Source organism: Garra rufa, chromosome 1, assembly GCF_049309525.1.
Source record: "Garra rufa chromosome 1, GarRuf1.0, whole genome shotgun sequence".
Lineage (NCBI taxonomy): Eukaryota > Metazoa > Chordata > Actinopteri > Cypriniformes > Cyprinidae > Garra > Garra rufa.
The window spans coordinates 65,769,965-65,794,408 of record NC_133361.1 but is presented as its reverse complement, the minus strand read 5'-3'; the positions used below and the strand labels follow the sequence as shown (position 1 = coordinate 65,794,408).

Genomic DNA, 24,444 nt, shown 5'->3' with positions numbered 1-24,444 from the left:
CAGGGGAACAGCAGACAAGAAGACTGGAACACAGGAGGAAACACTAGATGTAACATTTGATATACATAACAATTGTCGCCGTACAAAGAAACAGTATAAACAAACAAACTTATAAAGGGTGGCTAATTAACTAAGACAGGTGAAAGGGATTACATTAATGAGCAGGAAGACCAGATATGGGCTTGGGAGAAACCAATACAGTCTAGAGGAGGGGGGCATTTCTGCACCCATACAGTACACCCCCTGCCCACAGATTACCTCAAGCATCATCATAACAGTAGGATCTAAACCAGGGGTTCTCAAACATGGGCCATGAGATCCTTTTCCCTGCAGAGTTTACCTCCAAACTTAATCAAACTCACCTGCATGTTCCTAAAGAACATCAGATCCTAAAGACCTTGATTAACTTGTTTAGGTATGTCAGATTAGGGTTGGAGGTAAGGATGTGCGATAGTGGCTTATAAATAAATATAAACAAAATCCAGTTTCTTTTCAGAAAAGTAATATTTATCTTATTTTTACCCAAAATAGGGTGTTGAGAGCATCATTGAATACACACGTAATATACAGTAATGACTGTTTAAGCTGGAGGGTGCCGCTGCTCAGAAACTCTACATAATTATGTATAGCAGAAATAGTAGTACTGATGTCACTCCAGGAAATCCCTAATATGGACAGAGGTATTCAGTCATAGCTGTAGCTGAATAAAACTCAAAACTTGATGAAAATAAACATATGACTGCGACAATATATGGTTTGTCTGTGTTCTTCGAACAATCTTGGGTATTTTTATATATATATTATATTTATAATGCAATGCTAATTGGGCTGGGTGATACAACGATATTATAGTTTATCGACGATGCTTCCAAAGAATCACGATATCAATCTCTATAATCAGTACCATAAGATAATCGACAATATCGGAAAATGACAAATATTAGGCTAAAAATAGAAAATCGCAAAATATATTTAAAATACCCTAATAGTTACCATACACTTACCTTTTTTGTGTATTTAATGCATGTATACACCTTAAAGCACATCATTAAAGGTATTACGGATAAGACGCAGGCTACATCTGTTTTTACTGTAAGAAGTGCCTTAAACAACAAATGCAGTAGCCTTTGACTACAAGTTTAAAATATCTTATATATATATGTATATATATATATATATATATATATATATATATGTGTGTGTGTATATGTATATATATACTATAGACATACTATAATTATAATTGTGAAGCATGAAATTAATTTAACACAGTTTTTTGACAGGAAAACCAGCATATTCACCTTCTCCGGGGTTAAAGCATTTCGAAAAGGGGTGACAATTTGACCTGCTGTGCTAAAAACCTTCTCAGATAGACTGCTTGTTGCAGGCACACATAAGACGAACAGGTGAACAATGAAAGACGAAATGTTAATGTAAGACTCTCCAGACAAAACATCAGTCAAGTATGCTACAGGCTTTAATGCGCTGCTTACAGTCTCCAGGACTGAAATATCTTGCCAGGTTAAGTTTGGTAGTGGACGTCGGCTTTTGTCATCTGCACACACCCGGGGTTTTGTTGGAGCCTGCTTCAGAATCCTTTTCAGTCATTTTCAGCTTTGAGCCCCAGCGTGTGGGACAATACTACAAATAATAAATAAATGATATGAATAACTTCACTTTTTTATTTTTTTCTATTTAGCTTTTCTTTTAAGATAATTTTCATTTTGTATTCTCATTCTAATCTGTAGCCATTAACAATGTGGTTGTAATTTTTTTATATCAGACTTCTAATATTAAATATTTATTGATATGGGTGTTGGAATAAAATGTCAAAATGTTTAATATTGGATATAGCTTACCATTATGAGAGAGTGATGAGTGATGTTAATCTCCTCTTGCGCTCTCCTGAGTTTACGTCTTCTGTCCCAGCTTTTGGAGAAAGCCCCATTAAATGCCCGGCAAGCGCCAAACGCTCGATCTGTGCTGGTCTTCTCCATTTGTAGTGAATTGGTAATAGTAACATTCAAATTATGCCCAAAGCAGTTAAGCCATGGCCATTTTAACTGCCGTATGGCTGCAACAATATTGGCACCGTTGTCTGTGGTGACACACAAAATATTTCCTTCATCGATGTGCCATTCTTTTATGCTTTCCAAGAGACTTTCTGCTAAATATTATGCAGTGTGACTCTCAGGAACGTAAATGGTTCCCAAGCAGTTTGATTGTACGACCCAGTCTTCCCTGGTGAAAAAAAACAGCTAAAACCAGCCTAGGCTGGTTTTTGCTGGTCAAGCAGCCTGGGGTGCGTTTCCTAAAACCATCGTTAGCCAACTATTGTCGCAAGTTCCGTCGTTACCAACATAGTTCAACGTTTGGGTGTTTCCTGACACCATAGTTCGAACGAACATTCGCAAACAGCATCGCAAACTTACGTGGTTGGAACTACAGCTCTCGACCTGTGGTTAGAAGCATAGTTCCTTGTTAGTTTTCTGTGTCGACGTCATTGATTTCACCGCAGCTGGGATGTGTTCTATTCACAGTTAACGACCCTATGCCCTATTAGTTTGTAAGATTTCTCCGACCACTTCGAGTGATTTGGAAGACTTAGTGTTGTGAAGACTTGGTGTATTTTGATTGTAAATTCACTTTGAAACGATATAACAGCGTGACCATCGCAATTATTCTCCCTTCGAAGTGCCCTACGAAAGCATTATTTATGGTGGTTGGAGCGCAGCCTTGATTTCGTTTGTGCGAAGAAAATGTCAGTTTGCAAGTGAGTATCTTTGTTAAAACATTCCCAAAGACAAATTCTCCTAACAATATTTGTAACATAGTACGTTAGAGTTTTTCACTTATAATTAATGTTATCTGTAGGCCTACTGTTCACGTATTCAGCACATACAGTGTGTAAGAGCCACATAAGTTATTTGTTTATTTATATTGATGTGTTTAAAGTAATTGAATTGAGCAATTGTAAAATAATTGTATTTTAATGATTTAAAATATTTTTTACAAATATTGAAAATTATGCTGATGTCATTTCCGGCAAGTGCCGTTAGAACTTGTTTTATGCAAGATTGGAGTGACCGTTCAACATTTCCAGTTAATTTTTGTTATTAAACTTGCAAAAAGAAAATTGCTGGACTTTGGAATGATTTGAGTTAAAAATGCACTCACACAAGTAACAAGCAACGGAAATCAGACGTTAGACAGATTGCTATCACACAGTGCATAGAGTGTTAAGTGTTAAGAAAGTTATAAATAAGTAGCTTAAGTTGTTTTGTGTTGTGTTCACAGAAGTAGTAAATGGAATATTGTCATAAGCTTTATAAAAAATATATAGCCTACTTGTTTGCAAAAGTATTTAAATGAAGTCTGCAGGGACAAACCATATAGGCCCAAAAAAACAGAATATTTATTAACACAAGTTATGTCAGATTCATTTAAACAAAAAAATACAGTATCCAAACTGTAAAAAAAAAATAAAAAAACCTAACCAAACATTCTGAATTAACAGTTGTCTGACTTCTGCTTCAGGATGCATTCTGCCTTGATGTGTGTTGATCATCATCATCATCATCATCAGAAGTGCCATCTTCCTCAGCACCAGCAAGACCCCTGTCTTCCTCATCAAGAAGTTGGACATTTTCCTTGACTGCAATGTTGTAGAGAATTGCACTAACCACAATTACAGAGCAGCATTTGGTGGGGTTCAGCTTCAGGCCACCACTGGACTTGCTGATACAGCAGTCCTATAGCCCTCTTCACTGTAGAGCGTGTCCTTCCATGGGCCTGATTAAACCTCTCCTCTGCAATGGTGGCTGGTTGCTGCACAGGTGTTATGAGGTATGGGCGAAGTGGATAGCCACTGTCTCCCAGCAGCCAGCTATCCCCAAAGCCACCGTCTTCAGCCACCTGGCAAATTGCAGAATTGGCCCATACAAAAGAGTCATGTGTGCTCCCAGGCCATCTTGCAACAATGTCTGTAAACATCCCCTGGTGATTACACACTATTTGGACATTAATAGCTGGATAGCCCTTCCTGCAAATGTATAATGGCTCATTTACAACAGGGCTAGCTACTGGAATAAGGGTGCCATCGATAATTCCAATTACTCCGGGGATGCTGGCATTGCTATAAAACTGTCGATTGGCCTGCTGGATTTCTTCTGGTGTTTTGGATAAAATCAGAATGTCCTTTAAAAGCTGTAACAGCAAAGGTGTTACTGCTGTCACAGTTTTGCTGACCGAAGACTTGCTGAGACCTAGGCCATCACCCACCACCTCCATGAAACTCCCAACAGCATAAAAACGCAGTGCAGCTAACAACTGCACTGCTGGACTTAAGGCAAAGTTTCTTCTGGTGGCCCTCTGAAGGTGTGCTTTCACCATCTCTAGTAGTTCAAGGATCTTGTTCCTTGGAAGCCGGAATTTTCTCAAGATGGCATCATCAGTTAGTGTGTCAAGGGGGGTGAAATGTGTCCTTATATAGGCATTTATGTAAACTGTCTGACTTCTGTGCCGCCTTCTATGCTCAAGCTGTAGAATTCTTTGTAAAGCTGCCATTGTTGAGCACTTGAAACACATATGCATGCCGTTTTTATTAGGAAAGTTCTTAGTACACCTGCTGCACCATATCAGAGAGATTATAGAAACACCTTAGCTAACAATCAAGATATGTTATAGTAATTTGGTACAGCATTATCCTATTAATGCATTAATTACTTTTTTGTTTTAAACAAGGCTGTTGTCATACTGTTGGTTCCATAGTTGTCATGCCATTCTTAAAAATGATCTGAGTACTTAAAACAGTGTTTTGTGCTATATTTGGCTTATATTGTCATTGATATAATGTTGTGAATTAAGAAATCCTTACATAGACAACTTTATGTATGGTTTTAGTGTATCTGATGGTGGCTTACCACTTTAAATTAAAAATTCCATTTCATACATATGCTTCATAATTGGGCTTAGTCACATTATTCAGGTATTTAATAAGGGATGACAAGACATGGTAAATGCTTTAGCGTCACACATCAATTGCCCATATTTTGAACTGGCATTAGTATACTACTTTGATGAGTCAATTTACTTTTCCACATGTTAAACTACTGTATGAATGCCAAATGTACTAGCAAAGCACTTACAGGTCATATACAAAAAAAAGCACTTACATATTACAAAAGAGTATGTTTGGACATAAAATAGTATATTTTATTTTGTGTTTCAAATCAGCTGATGAAGGCTTTGAACTGCTTTGTCACTGAAAACACACATAGCTTCACCAGAGCCCCATTTGCCAGACCCAGTCTGTTTCCACCTCCCACGACTAGGACGAGGGGTTGGATTTTGGGAGGCATGGTGGCCAACAATGTAGCCAAAAAATAAAAATACATACATACATACATACATACATATAAATAAAAAGAAGATGAAGATGAAGATTGTTACATCTGTGGGTCTGTGAAAAGAAAATACAGTTTCAAAAAGTTACAAAGCTGTCAGTCACACATGATTTGACTTTACATACTGAGTAATGCATGAACAATGCCATTTGCACTTACTATCAGTTGGTAAAACATGGTTAAGGAGGGCCTGTTGTTGTAATAACTCTAATTTAGCCCTCCTGTAGGCCATTACCTCCTGATGATGTCTGTCTTGCCGCTCCCTCAGGGCAGTCAATTCTTTCTTAATTTCCTGGAGTTCAGTTTTTTTTTTTTCAGACTGAAGCAGCTTTGCACTGCAGCCACAACGTCCCCTGTTTCTCCTTTGTCGGGAGATTAATGACTGGTGTTCTGGAATATCAGGAGGATGTTGCTCAGCACATGAGAAGGCCTCAGACTGAGTTGAGTCAGGGGAAGGGAGTAATAGCCCAGGACCCACTGCTGATACTTAAGGGCTAGACTGGAGGAGGCCTGATGCTGAAGGGCCAGACTGGAGGAGGCCAGATGCTGAAGGGCCAGACTGGAGGAGGCCTGATGTTTGAGTCCTAGTTGATGCACATGCATCAATGCCTCCAGGGATCCCTTCCAATGCTTCAGGCCCCAGGATGGCCAAAACTTTCTCTTCCTCTGCATTCAGAGGAGGAACTGAATTGATACCCCCCCCACCCCCCAGTCTTCTTTTCTTCCCTTCTACGTGCTGCAGCCCTCCGTTTGGTAACACTTGTGAAATCCCTCCACTTGTTCCTTACTTCCTCTGGGCTTCTCTCATACCCATTGCCAGAAGCATTTATTTTTTGTGTGATTTCAGCCCAAATTTTCTTTTTGTCTGAATTTGTAATAGTGTTTTTTAGTTTTGAGAATAGCATGATTTTATTATTTCCCACCTCATCCAAAAGAACTATAAGCTCTTGTTTTGTAAATTGTGGCTTTCTTGTCTTTTTTTTTTCAAGTCAACTCTCATGAAATCATGGCTGTATGGCAAAGGGACTTAAATAGAAAATGATCTTGAGCAAAATAAGCAACAGGTGTTCACAACACTAGATCAATCACAGTCTTTTCAAAACCCATAATTTATTTTAATTTGAATTGTACTGATTGTAGGATCTTGGTCGAACAAAGCATCAAACAGAAAATGCCACATTCCAAAGAAACAAAAGGACCCTCTTTCCAGCCATAAAATTTATCCATGACCATCACATGATGATCACCAGACGCCGAATAGTCTACTAGCCTTCCCTAATTTTGACCCGGCCTGCCCGGTTAACATTAATTCACGTCAGGAGCACAGGAAGACGGTAATTCACAGGACACTAAAACAGTGATAACGCGCCCAGTGAGCAGAAACCGCTCTTTGTCTGGGAGCACCCAAAAAAACAGATGTCCAGTTTTTTCCTGACATAAATTTCAATCATATAAACAGAAAAGGCAGATTTACATGAGCCTGTAGGTCACAGGATCCGTCCAGCGTGACTCTCGTGACCTTTTTGGACATCTCGCCTCCCTCCTCTGACATTCCTAAACACACCCCGTCTCTCAATTGAAGAGCACACTGCAGAGACAATCTTTAAGAAACGATCAGCAAATTCGTATTGCTATTAGAAGCAACAGTATCATGTTTTCATGTTTTCTTTTATATGCGGTTAAAAGAATGAGACATAAAAGAAGATTGGTTTAAATAGATTTGGTTTATTTACAAGGTTCACATAAAAGACTTTAAAACAACACGATAAAACGAGGTAAACGCTGTTAAAAGAATACAGTTCATTTGTCCATACCCTAAAAACAGTCCAAGAATCCCAGTGTGTTGATAAGTCCAATGTGAGTGTCCACCGGTGTATATACAATCCACAGAAAGTGTAATCCAAAGTTTGCAGGTGGTGAATGGAAAGGTGAGCTCTAAAATTAGCAACTCCTCAATCCAACAGTTTGGTGACTGTCCTTTGTTTGTCATGCTGCTCTCTTATACAGTTGTACTTCCTGCTTCCTGTCATGTGTCTAGTCACATGGCAGGCCAACCATCCATTTTTTAAAGACACACACTCACTTAAAATGTTAAGAGTAATAAAATGGCCTAAAAAACATGTAAAACACTTAAAACTCTATAATACATTTAAATGATTGTAATAAATAGAGCGGTAAAACACGTCTTTCTAAAAGCCAGCATATTATATAAATAGTGAAGAAAAGGCAAAAGCTTACAGCACCTGGTATTCCCAGGCGGTCTCCCATCCAAGTACTAAGCAGGCCCGACGCTGCTTAGCTTCCGAGATCAGACGAGATCGGGCGCTCTCAGCGCGGTATGGCCGTAAGCGAGGGCTGCTCCAAAAAGTGGGCTATTTAAAGATCAGCCTCCGTAAAAGCCAGCATATTATATAAATAGTGAAGAAAAGGCAAAAGCTTACAGCACCTGGTAATCCCAGGCGGTCTCCCATCCAAGTGTAACAATCGGCCTTATCAGCCGAGTTACAAGACTAAAATGGGGTCAGATTTAACTGTGAGAGATGACTAGTGGTTAAAAGAATGAGACATAAAAGAAGATTGGTTTAAATAGATTTGGTTTATTTACAAGGTTCACATAAAAGACTTTAAAACAACACGATAAAACGAGGTAAACGCTGTTAAAAGAATACAGTTCATTTGTCCATACCCTAAAAACAGTCCAAGAATCCCAGTGTGTTGATAAGTCCAATGTGAGTGTCCACCGGTGTATATACAATCCACAGAAAGTGTAATCCAAAGTTTGCAGGTGGTGAATGGAAAGGTGAGCTCTAAAATTAGCAACTCCTCAATCCAACAGTTTGGTGACTGTCCTTTGTTTGTCATGCTGCTCTCTTATACAGTTGTACTTCCTGCTTCCTGTCATGTGTCTAGTCACATGGCAGGCCAACCATCCATTTTTTAAAGACACACACTCACTTAAAATGTTAAGAGTAATAAAATGGCCTAAAAAACATGTAAAACACTTAAAACTCTATAATACATTTAAATGATTGTAATAAATAGAGCGGTAAAACACGTCTTTCTAAAAGCCAGCATATTATATAAATAGTGAAGAAAAGGCAAAAGCTTACAGCACCTGGTATTCCCAGGCGGTCTCCCATCCAAGTACTAAGCAGGCCCGACGCTGCTTAGCTTCCGAGATCAGACGAGATCGGGCGCTCTCAGCGCGGTATGGCCGTAAGCGAGGGCTGCTCCAAAAAGTGGGCTATTTAAAGATCAGCCTCCGTAAAAGCCAGCATATTATATAAATAGTGAAGAAAAGGCAAAAGCTTACAGCACCTGGTATTCCCAGGCGGTCTCCCATCCAAGTACTAAGCAGGCCCGACGCTGCTTAGCTTCCGAGATCAGACGAGATCGGGCGCTCTCAGCGCGGTATGGCCGTAAGCGAGGGCTGCTCCAAAAAGTGGGCTATTTAAAGATCAGCCTCCGTAAAAGCCAGCATATTATATAAATAGTGAAGAAAAGGCAAAAGCTTACAGCACCTGGTAATCCCAGGCGGTCTCCCATCCAAGTGTAACAATCGGCCTTATCAGCCGAGTTACAAGACTAAAATGGGGTCAGATTTAACTGTGAGAGATGACTAGTGGTTAAAAGAATGAGACATAAAAGAAGATTGGTTTAAATAGATTTGGTTTATTTACAAGGTTCACATAAAAGACTTTAAAACAACACGATAAAACGAGGTAAACGCTGTTAAAAGAATACAGTTCATTTGTCCATACCCTAAAAACAGTCCAAGAATCCCAGTGTGTTGATAAGTCCAATGTGAGTGTCCACCGGTGTATATACAATCCACAGAAAGTGTAATCCAAAGTTTGCAGGTGGTGAATGGAAAGGTGAGCTCTAAAATTAGCAACTCCTCAATCCAACAGTTTGGTGACTGTCCTTTGTTTGTCATGCTGCTCTCTTATACAGTTGTACTTCCTGCTTCCTGTCATGTGTCTAGTCACATGGCAGGCCAACCATCCATTTTTTAAAGACGCACACTCACTTAAAATGTTAAGAGTAATAAAATGGCCTAAAAAACATGTAAAACACTTAAAACTCTATAATACATTTAAATGATTGTAATAAATAGAGCGGTAAAACACGTCTTTCTAAAAGCCAGCATATTATATAAATAGTGAAGAAAAGGCAAAAGCTTACAGCACCTGGTATTCCCAGGCGGTCTCCCATCCAAGTACTAAGCAGGCCCGACGCTGCTTAGCTTCCGAGATCAGACGAGATCGGGCGCTCTCAGCGCGGTATGGCCGTAAGCGAGGGCTGCTCCAAAAAGTGGGCTATTTAAAGATCAGCCTCCGTAAAAGCCAGCATATTATATAAATAGTGAAGAAAAGGCAAAAGCTTACAGCACCTGGTATTCCCAGGCGGTCTCCCATCCAAGTGTAACAATCGGCCTTATCAGCCGAGTTACAAGACTAAAATGGGGTCAGATTTAACTGTGAGAGATGACTAGTGGTTAAAAGAATGAGACATAAAAGAAGATTGGTTTAAATAGATTTGGTTTATTTACAAGGTTCACATAAAAGACTTTAAAACAACACGATAAAACGAGGTAAACGCTGTTAAAAGAATACAGTTCATTTGTCCATACCCTAAAAACAGTCCAAGAATCCCAGTGTGTTGATAAGTCCAATGTGAGTGTCCACCGGTGTATATACAATCCACAGAAAGTGTAATCCAAAGTTTGCAGGTGGTGAATGGAAAGGTGAGCTCTAAAATTAGCAACTCCTCAATCCAACAGTTTGGTGACTGTCCTTTGTTTGTCATGCTGCTCTCTTATACAGTTGTACTTCCTGCTTCCTGTCATGTGTCTAGTCACATGGCAGGCCAACCATCCATTTTTTAAAGACACACACTCACTTAAAATGTTAAGAGTAATAAAATGGCCTAAAAAACATGTAAAACACTTAAAACTCTATAATACATTTAAATGATTGTAATAAATAGAGCGGTAAAACACGTCTTTCTAAAAGCCAGCATATTATATAAATAGTGAAGAAAAGGCAAAAGCTTACAGCACCTGGTATTCCCAGGCGGTCTCCCATCCAAGTACTAAGCAGGCCCGACGCTGCGTAGCTTCCGAGATCAGACGAGATCGGGCGCTCTCAGCGCGGTATGGCCGTAAGCGAGGGCTGCTCCAAAAAGTGGGCTATTTAAAGATCAGCCTCCGTAAAAGCCAGCATATTATATAAATAGTGAAGAAAAGGCAAAAGCTTACAGCACCTGGTAATCCCAGGCGGTCTCCCATCCAAGTGTAACAATCGGCCTTATCAGCCGAGTTACAAGACTAAAATGGGGTCAGATTTAACTGTGAGAGATGACTAGTGGTTAAAAGAATGAGACATAAAAGAAGATTGGTTTAAATAGATTTGGTTTATTTACAAGGTTCACATAAAAGACTTTAAAACAACACGATAAAACGAGGTAAACGCTGTTAAAAGAATACAGTTCATTTGTCCATACCCTAAAAACAGTCCAAGAATCCCAGTGTGTTGATAAGTCCAATGTGAGTGTCCACCGGTGTATATACAATCCACAGAAAGTGTAATCCAAAGTTTGCAGGTGGTGAATGGAAAGGTGAGCTCTAAAATTAGCAACTCCTCAATCCAACAGTTTGGTGACTGTCCTTTGTTTGTCATGCTGCTCTCTTATACAGTTGTACTTCCTGCTTCCTGTCATGTGTCTAGTCACATGGCAGGCCAACCATCCATTTTTTAAAGACACACACTCACTTAAAATGTTAAGAGTAATAAAATGGCCTAAAAAACATGTAAAACACTTAAAACTCTATAATACATTTAAATGATTGTAATAAATAGAGCGGTAAAACACGTCTTTCTAAAAGCCAGCATATTATATAAATAGTGAAGAAAAGGCAAAAGCTTACAGCACCTGGTATTCCCAGGCGGTCTCCCATCCAAGTACTAAGCAGGCCCGACGCTGCTTAGCTTCCGAGATCAGACGAGATCGGGCGCTCTCAGCGCGGTATGGCCGTAAGCGAGGGCTGCTCCAAAAAGTGGGCTATTTAAAGATCAGCCTCCGTAAAAGCCAGCATATTATATAAATAGTGAAGAAAAGGCAAAAGCTTACAGCACCTGGTATTCCCAGGCGGTCTCCCATCCAAGTACTAAGCAGGCCCGACGCTGCTTAGCTTCCGAGATCAGACGAGATCGGGCGCTCTCAGCGCGGTATGGCCGTAAGCGAGGGCTGCTCCAAAAAGTGGGCTATTTAAAGATCAGCCTCCGTAAAAGCCAGCATATTATATAAATAGTGAAGAAAAGGCAAAAGCTTACAGCACCTGGTATTCCCAGGCGGTCTCCCATCCAAGTGTAACAATCGGCCTTATCAGCCGAGTTACAAGACTAAAATGGGGTCAGATTTAACTGTGAGAGATGACTAGTGGTTAAAAGAATGAGACATAAAAGAAGATTGGTTTAAATAGATTTGGTTTATTTACAAGGTTCACATAAAAGACTTTAAAACAACACGATAAAACGAGGTAAACGCTGTTAAAAGAATACAGTTCATTTGTCCATACCCTAAAAACAGTCCAAGAATCCCAGTGTGTTGATGAGTCCAATGTGAGTGTCCACCGGTGTATATACAATCCACAGAAAGTGTAATCCAAAGTTTGCAGGTGGTGAATGGAAAGGTGAGCTCTAAAATTAGCAACTCCTCAATCCAACAGTTTGGTGACTGTCCTTTGTTTGTCATGCTGCTCTCTTATACAGTTGTACTTCCTGCTTCCTGTCATGTGTCTAGTCACATGGCAGGCCAACCATCCATTTTTTAAAGACACACACTCACTTAAAATGTTAAGAGTAATAAAATGGCCTAAAAAACATGTAAAACACTTAAAACTCTATAATACATTTAAATGATTGTAATAAATAGAGCGGTAAAACACGTCTTTCTAAAAGCCAGCATATTATATAAATAGTGAAGAAAAGGCAAAAGCTTACAGCACCTGGTATTCCCAGGCGGTCTCCCATCCAAGTACTAAGCAGGCCCGACGCTGCTTAGCTTCCCAGATCAGACGAGATCGGGCGCTCTCAGCGCGGTATGGCCGTAAGCGAGGGCTGCTCCAAAAAGTGGGCTATTTAAAGATCAGCCTCCGTAAAAGCCAGCATATTATATAAATAGTGAAGAAAAGGCAAAAGCTTACAGCACCTGGTATTCCCAGGCGGTCTCCCATCCAAGTACTAAGCAGGCCCGACGCTGCTTAGCTTCCGAGATCAGACGAGATCGGGCGCTCTTTTTTTTTTTTTTTTTTTTTTTATTGTGATAAAAGATACATTAAAAAATACAGTTTGTCTTACACAGTGTCTACATTACACACCACAGATTTGTATACACAACTTACAAAAATCCTTCGTTCTCAGGAAGCTTCAACATAAAATCTTTTAAGACACGATAAACATTTGATGTAAAAACAACATAAAATGCATCCAACATATTTTCACTTTTAAAATACACATACAGTCTTTCTATATATATTTCAGTTTTTCTTTTAAAAACCGTCCAAACATCCAAAACAATTTTTTCTTTTTTAGCCACAGTTCTTCTCTCCCATATTGCACTTTTCATTAACATTACCCACAGATTTATAAACTTTTTGTTTTGGCACTTCTTTTCCCAGCCAAACATCACCACTCTGTTCCATTCCATTATGTTTTCATCCCACTCCACAGTTAAAGCTTCAATAACACATTTACATTTCCTTAAGAACCCCTCCAATTCTTTACAATATAAAAACATATGTAAAAACCCCTCTTCCTTTTCTTGACACACTTTACACATAACATTTTGTTCTAGACCAATTTTGTTTAAAATAAAATCAGTAAAAACCACTTTATGTCTTATAAAATACTCCAAACATTCCAATTTTGTTTCCACACATCGTCCCCTTAAATTTCTCCATATACACTCTTTTTTTAAATCTTTGAATTTTTCCACCCAGTACTTATTAACAATCGGCTCTTTAAAAACATCATCTCTAAACACACAATAAAAAGTTTTTACAGTACATTCTTTAAAATCACACAGTTTTTCCCCCAGTTTCACATAAATAAATTTCTCCTTTGGCTCTTCCTCCATGCAATGTATTCTCTTAATCCACTCTTTTGGTATTGCGTTCTTGATGGCTTCGTATTTGTTTGTTATTTCTTGATTACCATATTCTTCTTTTGCCATTTCCATTGTGTCCACAATATATTGCGTCGGTAAAAAACCCTCTTTAAACTCATACAAAACATCTCTCACTCTCGTTATCCCCACTTCCATCCATTTTTTAAAAAACATTTCTTTCCCTTGTTTCAAAATTTTGTTATTTAAGAACAGAGGTTGATTTAAAATGCTCTCTCTTCCATGCGGATCCCATTCAATTTTTGTTAAAAATTTTCCCCAGGCACTAAAAATTTCTCTGAAAAACCCAGGTAATCCTTCCGTCATCCACATTTTCGTTTTCATCCACAGAATTCCATCCCCCATATTAAAATCCCCACATTTGTTTAAAAAGTATTTCATTGTTTTTTTCCACTCAGTTTTGTTGTTTTGTTGCAGGTATTTCTTAACAATTTTTACTCTCAGAGCGTTTTTTCGCTGTTCCACATCCATTAGCCCCAAACCTCCCTTCTCTACCGCCCCTAAAATCGTGTTATATGCAATCCTTGCTGGTTTCCCCTCCCATAAAAAGTCAAGAAAACATTTCTTCAACCTCTGTTCTGTCCATAAAGGCATTTCAGAAACATATAAAACATACCAAAGTTTAGAAACCATTAAAACATTCAATATTAAAACCTTCCCCTTCAAATTTAGTGTTCTCAATCTCCAAAAATTTAACCTTCTCTCTATATCTGCTATTAGTTGCTCCCACATTTCATCTCTTACTTTCCTCTCATTCCTCCCCATTAAAACTCCTAAAATCCTCATTTCTTCCACTTCCTTAAAATTAAAACAATCCGTTAAAGCCATAGCTTTGCCAAATCTCATATATATCGTTTTGTCCTCATTTATTTTACTTCCAGAACCACCGCAGTATTCTTTTACAACCTTCATAACTTCTTTAACACTTCCCTTTCCCTTTACAATTATCGTTGTATCATCAGCATATTGAAAAATTTTCCCCTCCGCCTTATTTCCCTCAATTTCTATCCCTCTTATTCTTTCATTTTGTCTTATAGCAAGTCCCAAAGGTTCAGATACAAGTGAATACAATAACGCTGAGAGCGGACAACCTTGTCTAATTGATCGTGTTATTTTAAAACAATCCGTTAAAAAACCATTACATTTAATCCTAGTTAGTGCACCCTTATATAAAATTCCAATCCATTTAATAAAATTCTCCCCAAAACCAAATCTCCTTAAAACCTCAAATAAATACCCGTGCTCAACCCTATCAAACGCTTTTTCAAAATCTAAACTAAGAATATATCCATCTTCATTTTTTTCTTTCATATACCATATGGCATCTCTTATACTTATCGTTATATCAGCTATATCTCTCCCTTTTACCCCATATGCTTGATTTGTTTGAATTATACTCGGCATTACTTCTTTTAGTCTGTTTGCTAAAACCTTCGCTAAAATTTTAAGATCCGTATTCAACATTGTGATTGGTCTGTAGTTTTTTAAATCTACTTTTTCTCCTTTCCTTTTATATATCAGTTTCATTAACCCTATCCTTGTTCTTTCATTAATTTCTTCCTTTTCAAAAATTTCTTTAAAAACCTCATTTAAGATCTTTATTAAAACCTCTTTAAAACAGACATAAAATTCAGTTCCCAAACCATCTATTCCTGGACTTTTCTTTTTATTTAGTTGATTTATTGCTATTTCAATCTCCTCTTCTCTAATTTCTTGGTCACATTCTTTTTTATCTTCCTCACTTACTTTTGCTTTTATCTGACTCAATAGTTCCTTTTTTTTCTCCTCTTCCACCCCCCTTGCACTAAACAGATCCTCATAAAAATTCCTTATTTCCTCCAATATCTTTTTATTCTCTTCTATAAGTTCTCCGTTTTTCCCTCTTATTTCTTTTATCGTTTCAGCTTTCCCTCTCTTTTTTTCCAAGTCAAAGAAGAACTTTGTACATTTTTCTCCTTCCACCACATATTTTGCTTTGCTTCTTAGCCTTGCCCCCTCATATTGTTTTTCTTCTATTTCTTTCAGTTTTCCCTCTATTTCCTTTATCTTTTGTATGTCTTTATTTTCTTTATTCAATTCCTTTTCTAAACTTTCTTTCATTCTATTTTCTTCGTATCTTTTGCATTTCTGTTTTAAACTACAATATTTGATCGAAAATTTTTTGATTAAAAATTTCACGTTCTCCCACCATAATCTCCTATCCTCTTCAAATATTCCATATTCCTTTTCTTTTTCTATAATTTCTTTAACCTTTGAAACATAATCTTCATTCTTTAAAATCTGTGTATTTAAAATCCATACTCCCGGCCCTCTTTGCATTTTCCTCCAGTCCAAACTAAAGGATAAAATCTTGTGATCGCTAAAACTGGTTTCTTCATATTTAATCTTCTCAATAAAATTCTCCACATTTCTCGTGCATAAAACAAAGTCAATTCTAGTTTGGCATACAAAACTCCCCACTATTTGTCTTCTTGAGAATTCTTTTTTCTTTTCGTTCCTTTCTCTCCACACATCTATTAAATTATTTTCTCTCATCAATTCGTTTAATTCTTTTCTCCCTGTGTCTGATTTAAAAACCATTCCCTCCGCCATATCCTGTTTGCTAAAAACAGTATTAAAATCCCCCATCATAATTGTTTCTTTATATTTCTTTGTAATGCTCCTTAAAACATTAAAAAAAACTTTCTTTTCTTTCTCCTCTGTTGGTGCATGTACATTCGCTAAAATAATTCCACGTCCTTCATAATTTACTTCTACTACCATACATTTCCCTATCTTATCTTTATACACTACTTTGCTTGCATTAAACACATCTTTTCTCATTAAAAACGCTACACCTCTTCCAAGCCTTCCATCCCCATTGTTGTATAAAATATCTCCTTCCCATTTCTTTTTATAGTCTATCATCACACTCTCTTTCCAGTTTGTTTCTTGCAAAGCGATAACATGTTTTCCTTTGCATTTTTCTTTCAGTCTTTCAAATTTTCCCATGTCCATCAATCCCCTTGCATTAAAAGTAACACAACTTAAGACCATTAAAAGAAATAAAAACAAATATCTAGAAAACATTATACTCCATCTTCTCCCTCCAGCCCACTTAACACTTCATATCTGTTTACACTTGTCATGATTTTTTTTCTTGCATTTCCCACATTTGGTTTTACCTTTAAGGCTCTCCTTCTAATTAGTCCTCTCCCCTCTCTGTCTTTTCCCATGTTGTCCATCTTTGCTTGCTCTCCATTGTCTGTTTCTTTGTTTTGATTTCCCATTCTTTGTCCATCTCTCTCTACGTCGTCCAGAAAACTTTTAGAAGTGTCCAATGTTTCCATTTCTGTCCAGTGGGTGTCTTGTTGTGTTGTATGTTCCTTAAGTTCATCGTTCCCATTTTCTTCTTCTCCTTCCTCTCGGTTGCCTGTTGCTCCTTCTGTTTCTTTTTGTTGTAATCCTTCCTCTTGTGTTTCGCCAGTTTCTCCTTCCTCCTCGTTGTTTCCTTCACGCACCTGTCCGTCCACCTGACTTTCCGTGCCTCCTTCCTCTTCCTCCATCCAACACTCACACTTATTTAAAATTTGCTGACACTCCGGGCACCTGACTGCGTTACAGTCTCTTGCGAAATGTCCCCTTTCATCGCACTTGTAGCATGTAAACTCAGGGCACTCTTTTAGCAGGTGGTCTGGGCTCATGCACAGTCTACAGGTCTTCACCTGGTGGCTGTGCATCACCCTAAAATACTGCAACCCTTCTGCCGTTTCCAGCCTCGTGCTGTAAGGCAATGATGCTACTTCTTTGGGGAACCTTACTTTTAGGAACCTTGTTCCATCCTCGATTTCAGTGCCCGGGTAGCATCTTCTTTTAATTTTTGAAAGGGGTTTAACTCCCCATCCCTCCAATTTTCCAATAATTTCAGTGTCATCCAGGTAGACGGGCAGGTGCATGAAGGAAACAACGTATTCTCTATTTTGCAGTTTTTTAATCTCACAGTTCACCCCTTTAATTGTCAGTCCATCGATTAAATCCTCACACGATTCCTCCTTTTCCATTGTTAATTCAAACTCTTTTCCTTGTCTTGGCCTTAACGCCAGAATTTTTCCATTTCCACACTTGTCCGTCACTGCTTTAATAATATCCACAGCTCTCACCTCATTTACGTGTTCCACATTCACAATCACTGTTGCCTCCTTCAAATATTTCTTTCCACTTGGGTTGTCTCTTGCATCTTGTTTTTTCCTGTATCTTGCTCGTTGTTGATAGTCCAGTCCAGTGTTGTTTGCCATGCATGTCTCTCCGCCCAGTCCAGTGTCATTTACCATTCGTGTTCCTCCAGCCGGTCTTGTGTCATTATCCATTAATCCGTCCATTTTTAAGCAAAAAAAGCAAAAAAAGGTTAACCACCCTCCAGCCAGCAGAGATGCTGCTGTTGGGTGATTTAAAACTATCAAAAAGCACAAAAAACTAACTTGAAGTAAAAAAAACAAAAAACAAAAGAAAAATAAACAAAATGGAGGAGAGCCTTCCTCTCCAAACTGCTGCCAACCACTTCCTGTTGCTCTCTAGCGCTCTCAGGTGGCGGTATGGCCGTAAGCGAGGGCTGCTCCAAAAAGTGGGCTATTTAAAGATCAGCCTCCGTAAAAGCCAGCATATTATATAAATAGTGAAGAAAAGGCAAAAGCTTACAGCACCTGGTAATCCCAGGCGGTCTCCCATCCAAGTGTAACAATCGGCCTTATCAGCCGAGTTACAAGACTAAAATGGGGTCAGATTTAACTGTGAGAGATGACTAGTGGTTAAAAGAATGAGACATAAAAGAAGATTGGTTTAAATAGATTTGGTTTATTTTAGGGCTGTCAAAATTAACGCGTTAATCGCGCGTTAACGCAAATTCATTTTAACGGCACTAATTTTATTAACGCGCGATTAACGCAGCGCGCTTTTCTGTTTGACCCACTACCTAGCCCATAGTTAAAGAAATGGATGCAGTGCTGCCAACCTAGCAAAAAGTGTCTAGCAACAATACATAAACACATAATTGGACAAACCTAATATAGTTTCTGAGGCTCTTCGGTTTTGCTGAACGTGCGCGAGGTCTCCCAATGAATGCGCGCGCACCTCCCTCTCTTCATATCTGCGTCTGCTCTGTTCAGCGAGCGGCAGTGGAGCAGCGCTTTCAGTTAAAACAGATGTTATGTTCATTCCAGTGCTTGAAGTGGGCCGGTACGCAGGTACTTCTGTATTTTATCCTTTTGCGTACACCGGCACTTCTGCCATATTTAATGAATGCAAGCGGAGTCGGGCTACGTTAGGATTGTTGCTGTGGGGTTGATGCGTAAAGCCACATACGAGTATGCACGCGAAAACGGCGTATTAAATGCACGTCAAACCCATGCATAATTGCATATCATATGTACGCCAAAGTTAATTTCAGCTTGTTAATAGCACGCCAAATAGAAACAGAAAGTCGTGCTAGTGCGCATTTGCATTTGCATGAGACCAGGCTCTCCAATCAGTACATTATAACCAAAACAATACATTTAAACATAAAAGAAGCAGGTTTTTGGGATCACATAACTTTAAATGGCTAAACTCCTAAAAAGTCAAAGGATCCTGAAGGCATTCAAACAGGAAGTTAAAAACAACGATAATAATGCAGGGAATAGTGACTTATGTCCAGATGCCGGTAAATGATTCTTTTCAGTGATTGAATCATGATCATAATTCAGGATTTTTTTTTCAGTTATTATTTCATATTACTTTGGTTGTCTGATAACAGAAATATTACATCAAAACAATGGAAACAGTTTTGTTGAGAACTTGGCTGCATCAAATGACAGTATGTGGGCACAGAGAGGCAAACAAATGTAATAATAAATGTAGATTTTGCATGTTCAGAAGAAGTGAGCTGCCCTGTCCTGCAAATAATGTAAACAGGCTTGTGTAAGTAAATTGCTCAGTGCAAAGAAAGAGAAGTAATGGGAACCTGGTGTTTCTATGTTCTTTTTTCATGTGTCTAATAGACATGAACAAGTTATTTGAAAAACATCTATGACATTTGAAACAAGTTAGTCTTCATGTCCAGTATGGTTTCACTGATAATAAACACATATTTGCTTAAAGCATCCATGCCAATGTTGATTAGAGTATTAAAAACTTTAAAAAGTGTTAATTTAAGGTACATTTAGAACAGATAAAAATGTGCGATTAATCGCGAGTTAACTCAAGACAACCATGCGATTAATCGCGATTAAAAAATTTAATCGATTGACAGCCCTAGTTTATTTACAAGGTTCACATAAAAGACTTTAAAACAACACGATAAAACGAGGTAAACGCTGTTAAAAGAATACAGTTCATTTGTCCATACCCTAAAAACAGTCCAAGAATCCCAGTGTGTTGATAAGTCCAATGTGAGTGTCCACCGGTGTATATACAATCCACAGAAAGTGTAATCCAAAGTTTGCAGGTGGTGAATGGAAAGGTGAGCTCTAAAATTAGCAACTCCTCAATCCAACAGTTTGGTGACTGTCCTTTGTTTGTCATGCTGCTCTCTTATACAGTTGTACTTCCTGCTTCCTGTCATGTGTCTAGTCACATGGCAGGCCAACCATCCATTTTTTAAAGACGCACACTCACTTAAAATGTTAAGAGTAATAAAATGGCCTAAAAAACATGTAAAACACTTAAAACTCTATAATACATTTAAATGATTGTAATAAATAGAGCGGTAAAACACGTCTTTCTAAAAGCCAGCATATTATATAAATAGTGAAGAAAAGGCAAAAGCTTACAGCTCCTGGTATTCCCAGGCGGTCTCCCATCCAAGTACTAAGCAGGCCCGACGCTGCTTAGCTTCCGAGATCAGACGAGATCAGGCGCTCTCAGCGCGGTACGGCCGTAAGCGAGGGCTGCTCCGAAAAGTGGGCTATTTAAAGATCAGCCTCCGTAAAAGCCAGCATATTATATAAATAGTGAAGAAAAGGCAAAAGCTTACAGCACCTGGTATTCCCAGGCGGTCTCCCATCCAAGTACTAAGCAGGTCCGACGCTGCTTAGCTTCCGAGATCAGACGAGATCGGGCGCTCTCAGCGCGGTATGGCCGTAAGCGAGGGCTGCTCCAAAAAGTGGGCTATTTAAAGATCAGCCTCCGTAAAAGCCAGCATATTATATAAATAGTGAAGAAAAGGCAAAAGCTTACAGCACCTGGTATTCCCAGGCGGTCTCCCATCCAAGTGTAACAATCGGCCTTATCAGCCGAGTTACAAGACTAAAATGGGGTCAGATTTAACTGTGAGAGATGACTAGTGGTTAAAAGAATGAGACATAAAAGAAGATTGGTTTAAATAGATTTGGTTTATTTACAAGGTTCACATAAAAGACTTTAAAACAACACGATAAAACGAGGTAAACGCTGTTAAAAGAATACAGTTCATTTGTCCATACCCTAAAAACAGTCCAAGAATCCCAGTGTGTTGATGAGTCCAATGTGAGTGTCCACCGGTGTATATACAATCCACAGAAAGTGTAATCCAAAGTTTGCAGGTGGTGAATGGAAAGGTGAGCTCTAAAATTAGCAACTCCTCAATCCAACAGTTTGGTGACTGTCCTTTGTTTGTCATGCTGCTCTCTTATACAGTTGTACTTCCTGCTTCCTGTCATGTGTCTAGTCACATGGCAGGCCAACCATCCATTTTTTAAAGACGCACACTCACTTAAAATGTTAAGAGTAATAAAATGGCCTAAAAAACATGTAAAACACTTAAAACTCTATAATACATTTAAATGATTGTAATAAATAGAGCGGTAAAACACGTCTTTCTAAAAGCCAGCATATTATATAAATAGTGAAGAAAAGGCAAAAGCTTACAGCACCTGGTATTCCCAGGCGGTCTCCCATCCAAGTACTAAGCAGGCCCGACGCTGCTTAGCTTCCGAGATCAGACGAGATCGGGCGCTCTCAGCGCGGTATGGCCGTAAGCGAGGGCTGCTCCAAAAAGTGGGCTATTTAAAGATCAGCCTCCGTAAAAGCCAGCATATTATATAAATAGTGAAGAAAAGGCAAAAGCTTACAGCACCTGGTAATCCCAGGCGGTCTCCCATCCAAGTGTAACAATCGGCCTTATCAGCCGAGTTACAAGACTAAAATGGGGTCAGATTTAACTGTGAGAGATGACTAGTGGTTAAAAGAATGAGACATAAAAGAAGATTGGTTTAAATAGATTTGGTTTATTTACAAGGTTCACATAAAAGACTTTAAAACAACACGATAAAACGAGGTAAACGCTGTTAAAAGAATACAGTTCATTTGTCCATACCCTAAAAACAGTCCAAGAATCCCAGTGTGTTGATAAGTCCAATGTGAGTGTCCACCGGTGTATATACAATCCACAGAAAGTGTAATCCAAAGTTTGCAGGTGGTGAATGGAAAGGTGAGCTCTAAAATTAGCAACTCCTCAATCCAACAGTTTGGTGACTGTCCTTTGTTTGTCATGCTGCTCTCTTATACAGTTGTACTTCCTGCTTCCTGTCATGTGTCTAGTCACATGGCAGGCCAACCATCCATTTTTTAAAGACACACACTCACTTAAAATGTTAAGAGTAATAAAATGGCCTAAAAAACATGTAAAACACTTAAAACTCTATAATACATTTAAATGATTGTAATAAATAGAGCGGTAAAACACGTCTTTCTAAAAGCCAGCATATTATATAAATAGTGAAGAAAAGGCAAAAGCTTACAGCACCTGGTATTCCCAGGCGGTCTCCCATCCAAGTACTAAGCAGGCCCGACGCTGCTTAGCTTCCGAGATCAGACGAGATCGGGCGCTCTCAGCGCGGTATGGCCGTAAGCGAGGGCTGCTCCAAAAAGTGGGCTATTTAAAGATCAGCCTCCGTAAAAGCCAGCATATTATATAAATAGTGAAGAAAAGGCAAAAGCTTACAGCACCTGGTATTCCCAGGCGGTCTCCCATCCAAGTACTAAGCAGGCCCGACGCTGCTTAGCTTCCGAGATCAGACGAGATCGGGCGCTCTCAGCGCGGTATGGCCGTAAGCGAGGGCTGCTCCAAAAAGTGGGCTATTTAAAGATCAGCCTCCGTAAAAGCCAGCATATTATATAAATAGTGAAGAAAAGGCAAAAGCTTACAGCACCTGGTATTCCCAGGCGGTCTCCCATCCAAGTGTAACAATCGGCCTTATCAGCCGAGTTACAAGACTAAAATGGGGTCAGATTTAACTGTGAGAGATGACTAGTGGTTAAAAGAATGAGACATAAAAGAAGATTGGTTTAAATAGATTTGGTTTATTTACAAGGTTCACATAAAAGACTTTAAAACAACACGATAAAACGAGGTAAACGCTGTTAAAAGAATACAGTTCATTTGTCCATACCCTAAAAACAGTCCAAGAATCCCAGTGTGTTGATAAGTCCAATGTGAGTGTCCACCGGTGTATATACAATCCACAGAAAGTGTAATCCAAAGTTTGCAGGTGGTGAATGGAAAGGTGAGCTCTAAAATTAGCAACTCCTCAATCCAACAGTTTGGTGACTGTCCTTTGTTTGTCATGCTGCTCTCTTATACAGTTGTACTTCCTGCTTCCTGTCATGTGTCTAGTCACATGGCAGGCCAACCATCCATTTTTTATAGACACACACTCACTTAAAATGTTAAGAGTAATAAAATGGCCTAAAAAACATGTAAAACACTTAAAACTCTATAATACATTTAAATGATTGTAATAAATAGAGCGGTAAAACACGTCTTTCTAAAAGCCAGCATATTATATAAATAGTGAAGAAAAGGCAAAAGCTTACAGCACCTGGTATTCCCAGGCGGTCTCCCATCCAAGTACTAAGCAGGCCCGACGCTGCTTAGCTTCCAAGATCAGACGAGATCGGGCGCTCTCAGCGCGGTATGGCCGTAAGCGAGGGCTGCTCCAAAAAGTGGGCTATTTAAAGATCAGCCTCCGTAAAAGCCAGCATATTATATAAATAGTGAAGAAAAGGCAAAAGCTTACAGCACCTGGTAATCCCAGGCGGTCTCCCATCCAAGTGTAACAATCGGCCTTATCAGCCGAGTTACAAGACTAAAATGGGGTCAGATTTAACTGTGAGAGATGACTAGTGGTTAAAAGAATGAGACATAAAAGAAGATTGGTTTAAATAGATTTGGTTTATTTACAAGGTTCACATAAAAGACTTTAAAACAACACGATAAAACGAGGTAAACGCTGTTAAAAGAATACAGTTCATTTGTCCATACCCTAAAAACAGTCCAAGAATCCCAGTGTGTTGATAAGTCCAATGTGAGTGTCCACCGGTGTATATACAATCCACAGAAAGTGTAATCCAAAGTTTGCAGGTGGTGAATGGAAAGGTGAGCTCTAAAATTAGCAACTCCTCAATCCAACAGTTTGGTGACTGTCCTTTGTTTGTCATGCTGCTCTCTTATACAGTTGTACTTCCTGCTTCCTGTCATGTGTCTAGTCACATGGCAGGCCAACCATCCATTTTTTAAAGACACACACTCACTTAAAATGTTAAGAGTAATAAAATGGCCTAAAAAACATGTAAAACACTTAAAACTCTATAATACATTTAAATGATTGTAATAAATAGAGCGGTAAAACACGTCTTTCTAAAAGCCAGCATATTATATAAATAGTGAAGAAAAGGCAAAAGCTTACAGCACCTGGTATTCCCAGGCGGTCTCCCATCCAAGTACTAAGCAGGCCCGACGCTGCTTAGCTTCCGAGATCAGACGAGATCGGGCGCTCTCAGCGCGGTATGGCCGTAAGCGAGGGCTGCTCCAAAAAGTGGGCTATTTAAAGATCAGCCTCCGTAAAAGCCAGCATATTATATA

General features: G+C 38.9%; 15 non-coding genes and 1 pseudogene across 15 annotated transcripts; all 16 read right to left on the bottom strand.

Annotated features, from left to right (window-relative positions):
- The window catches only part of LOC141318658 (uncharacterized), a 530,387-nt pseudogene that overhangs the window by 252,615 nt on the left and 253,328 nt on the right, over positions 1 to 24,444 (bottom strand).
- Positions 7,637 to 7,755, bottom strand: LOC141298697 (5S ribosomal RNA). The gene has a single exon (XR_012341619.1). It is a non-coding gene; the product is annotated as a 5S ribosomal RNA (ribosomal RNA).
- LOC141298686 (5S ribosomal RNA) lies at positions 8,509 to 8,627 on the bottom strand. Its single transcript, XR_012341618.1, has one exon. It is a non-coding gene; the product is annotated as a 5S ribosomal RNA (ribosomal RNA).
- LOC141298675 (5S ribosomal RNA) lies at positions 8,712 to 8,830 on the bottom strand. The gene has a single exon (XR_012341617.1). It is a non-coding gene; the product is annotated as a 5S ribosomal RNA (ribosomal RNA).
- On the bottom strand, positions 9,584 to 9,702 carry LOC141298663 (5S ribosomal RNA). The gene has a single exon (XR_012341616.1). It is a non-coding gene; the product is annotated as a 5S ribosomal RNA (ribosomal RNA).
- LOC141318628 (5S ribosomal RNA) lies at positions 10,456 to 10,574 on the bottom strand. The gene has a single exon (XR_012352932.1). It is a non-coding gene; the product is annotated as a 5S ribosomal RNA (ribosomal RNA).
- On the bottom strand, positions 11,328 to 11,446 carry LOC141298652 (5S ribosomal RNA). The gene has a single exon (XR_012341615.1). It is a non-coding gene; the product is annotated as a 5S ribosomal RNA (ribosomal RNA).
- LOC141298630 (5S ribosomal RNA) lies at positions 11,531 to 11,649 on the bottom strand. The gene has a single exon (XR_012341613.1). It is a non-coding gene; the product is annotated as a 5S ribosomal RNA (ribosomal RNA).
- Positions 12,403 to 12,521, bottom strand: LOC141319037 (5S ribosomal RNA). Its single transcript, XR_012353316.1, has one exon. It is a non-coding gene; the product is annotated as a 5S ribosomal RNA (ribosomal RNA).
- LOC141319145 (5S ribosomal RNA) lies at positions 20,368 to 20,486 on the bottom strand. Its single transcript, XR_012353418.1, has one exon. It is a non-coding gene; the product is annotated as a 5S ribosomal RNA (ribosomal RNA).
- Positions 20,571 to 20,689, bottom strand: LOC141317558 (5S ribosomal RNA). The gene has a single exon (XR_012351930.1). It is a non-coding gene; the product is annotated as a 5S ribosomal RNA (ribosomal RNA).
- LOC141298619 (5S ribosomal RNA) lies at positions 21,443 to 21,561 on the bottom strand. Its single transcript, XR_012341612.1, has one exon. It is a non-coding gene; the product is annotated as a 5S ribosomal RNA (ribosomal RNA).
- Positions 22,315 to 22,433, bottom strand: LOC141298608 (5S ribosomal RNA). The gene has a single exon (XR_012341611.1). It is a non-coding gene; the product is annotated as a 5S ribosomal RNA (ribosomal RNA).
- On the bottom strand, positions 22,518 to 22,636 carry LOC141298597 (5S ribosomal RNA). The gene has a single exon (XR_012341610.1). It is a non-coding gene; the product is annotated as a 5S ribosomal RNA (ribosomal RNA).
- On the bottom strand, positions 23,390 to 23,508 carry LOC141317961 (5S ribosomal RNA). The gene has a single exon (XR_012352306.1). It is a non-coding gene; the product is annotated as a 5S ribosomal RNA (ribosomal RNA).
- Positions 24,262 to 24,380, bottom strand: LOC141298586 (5S ribosomal RNA). The gene has a single exon (XR_012341609.1). It is a non-coding gene; the product is annotated as a 5S ribosomal RNA (ribosomal RNA).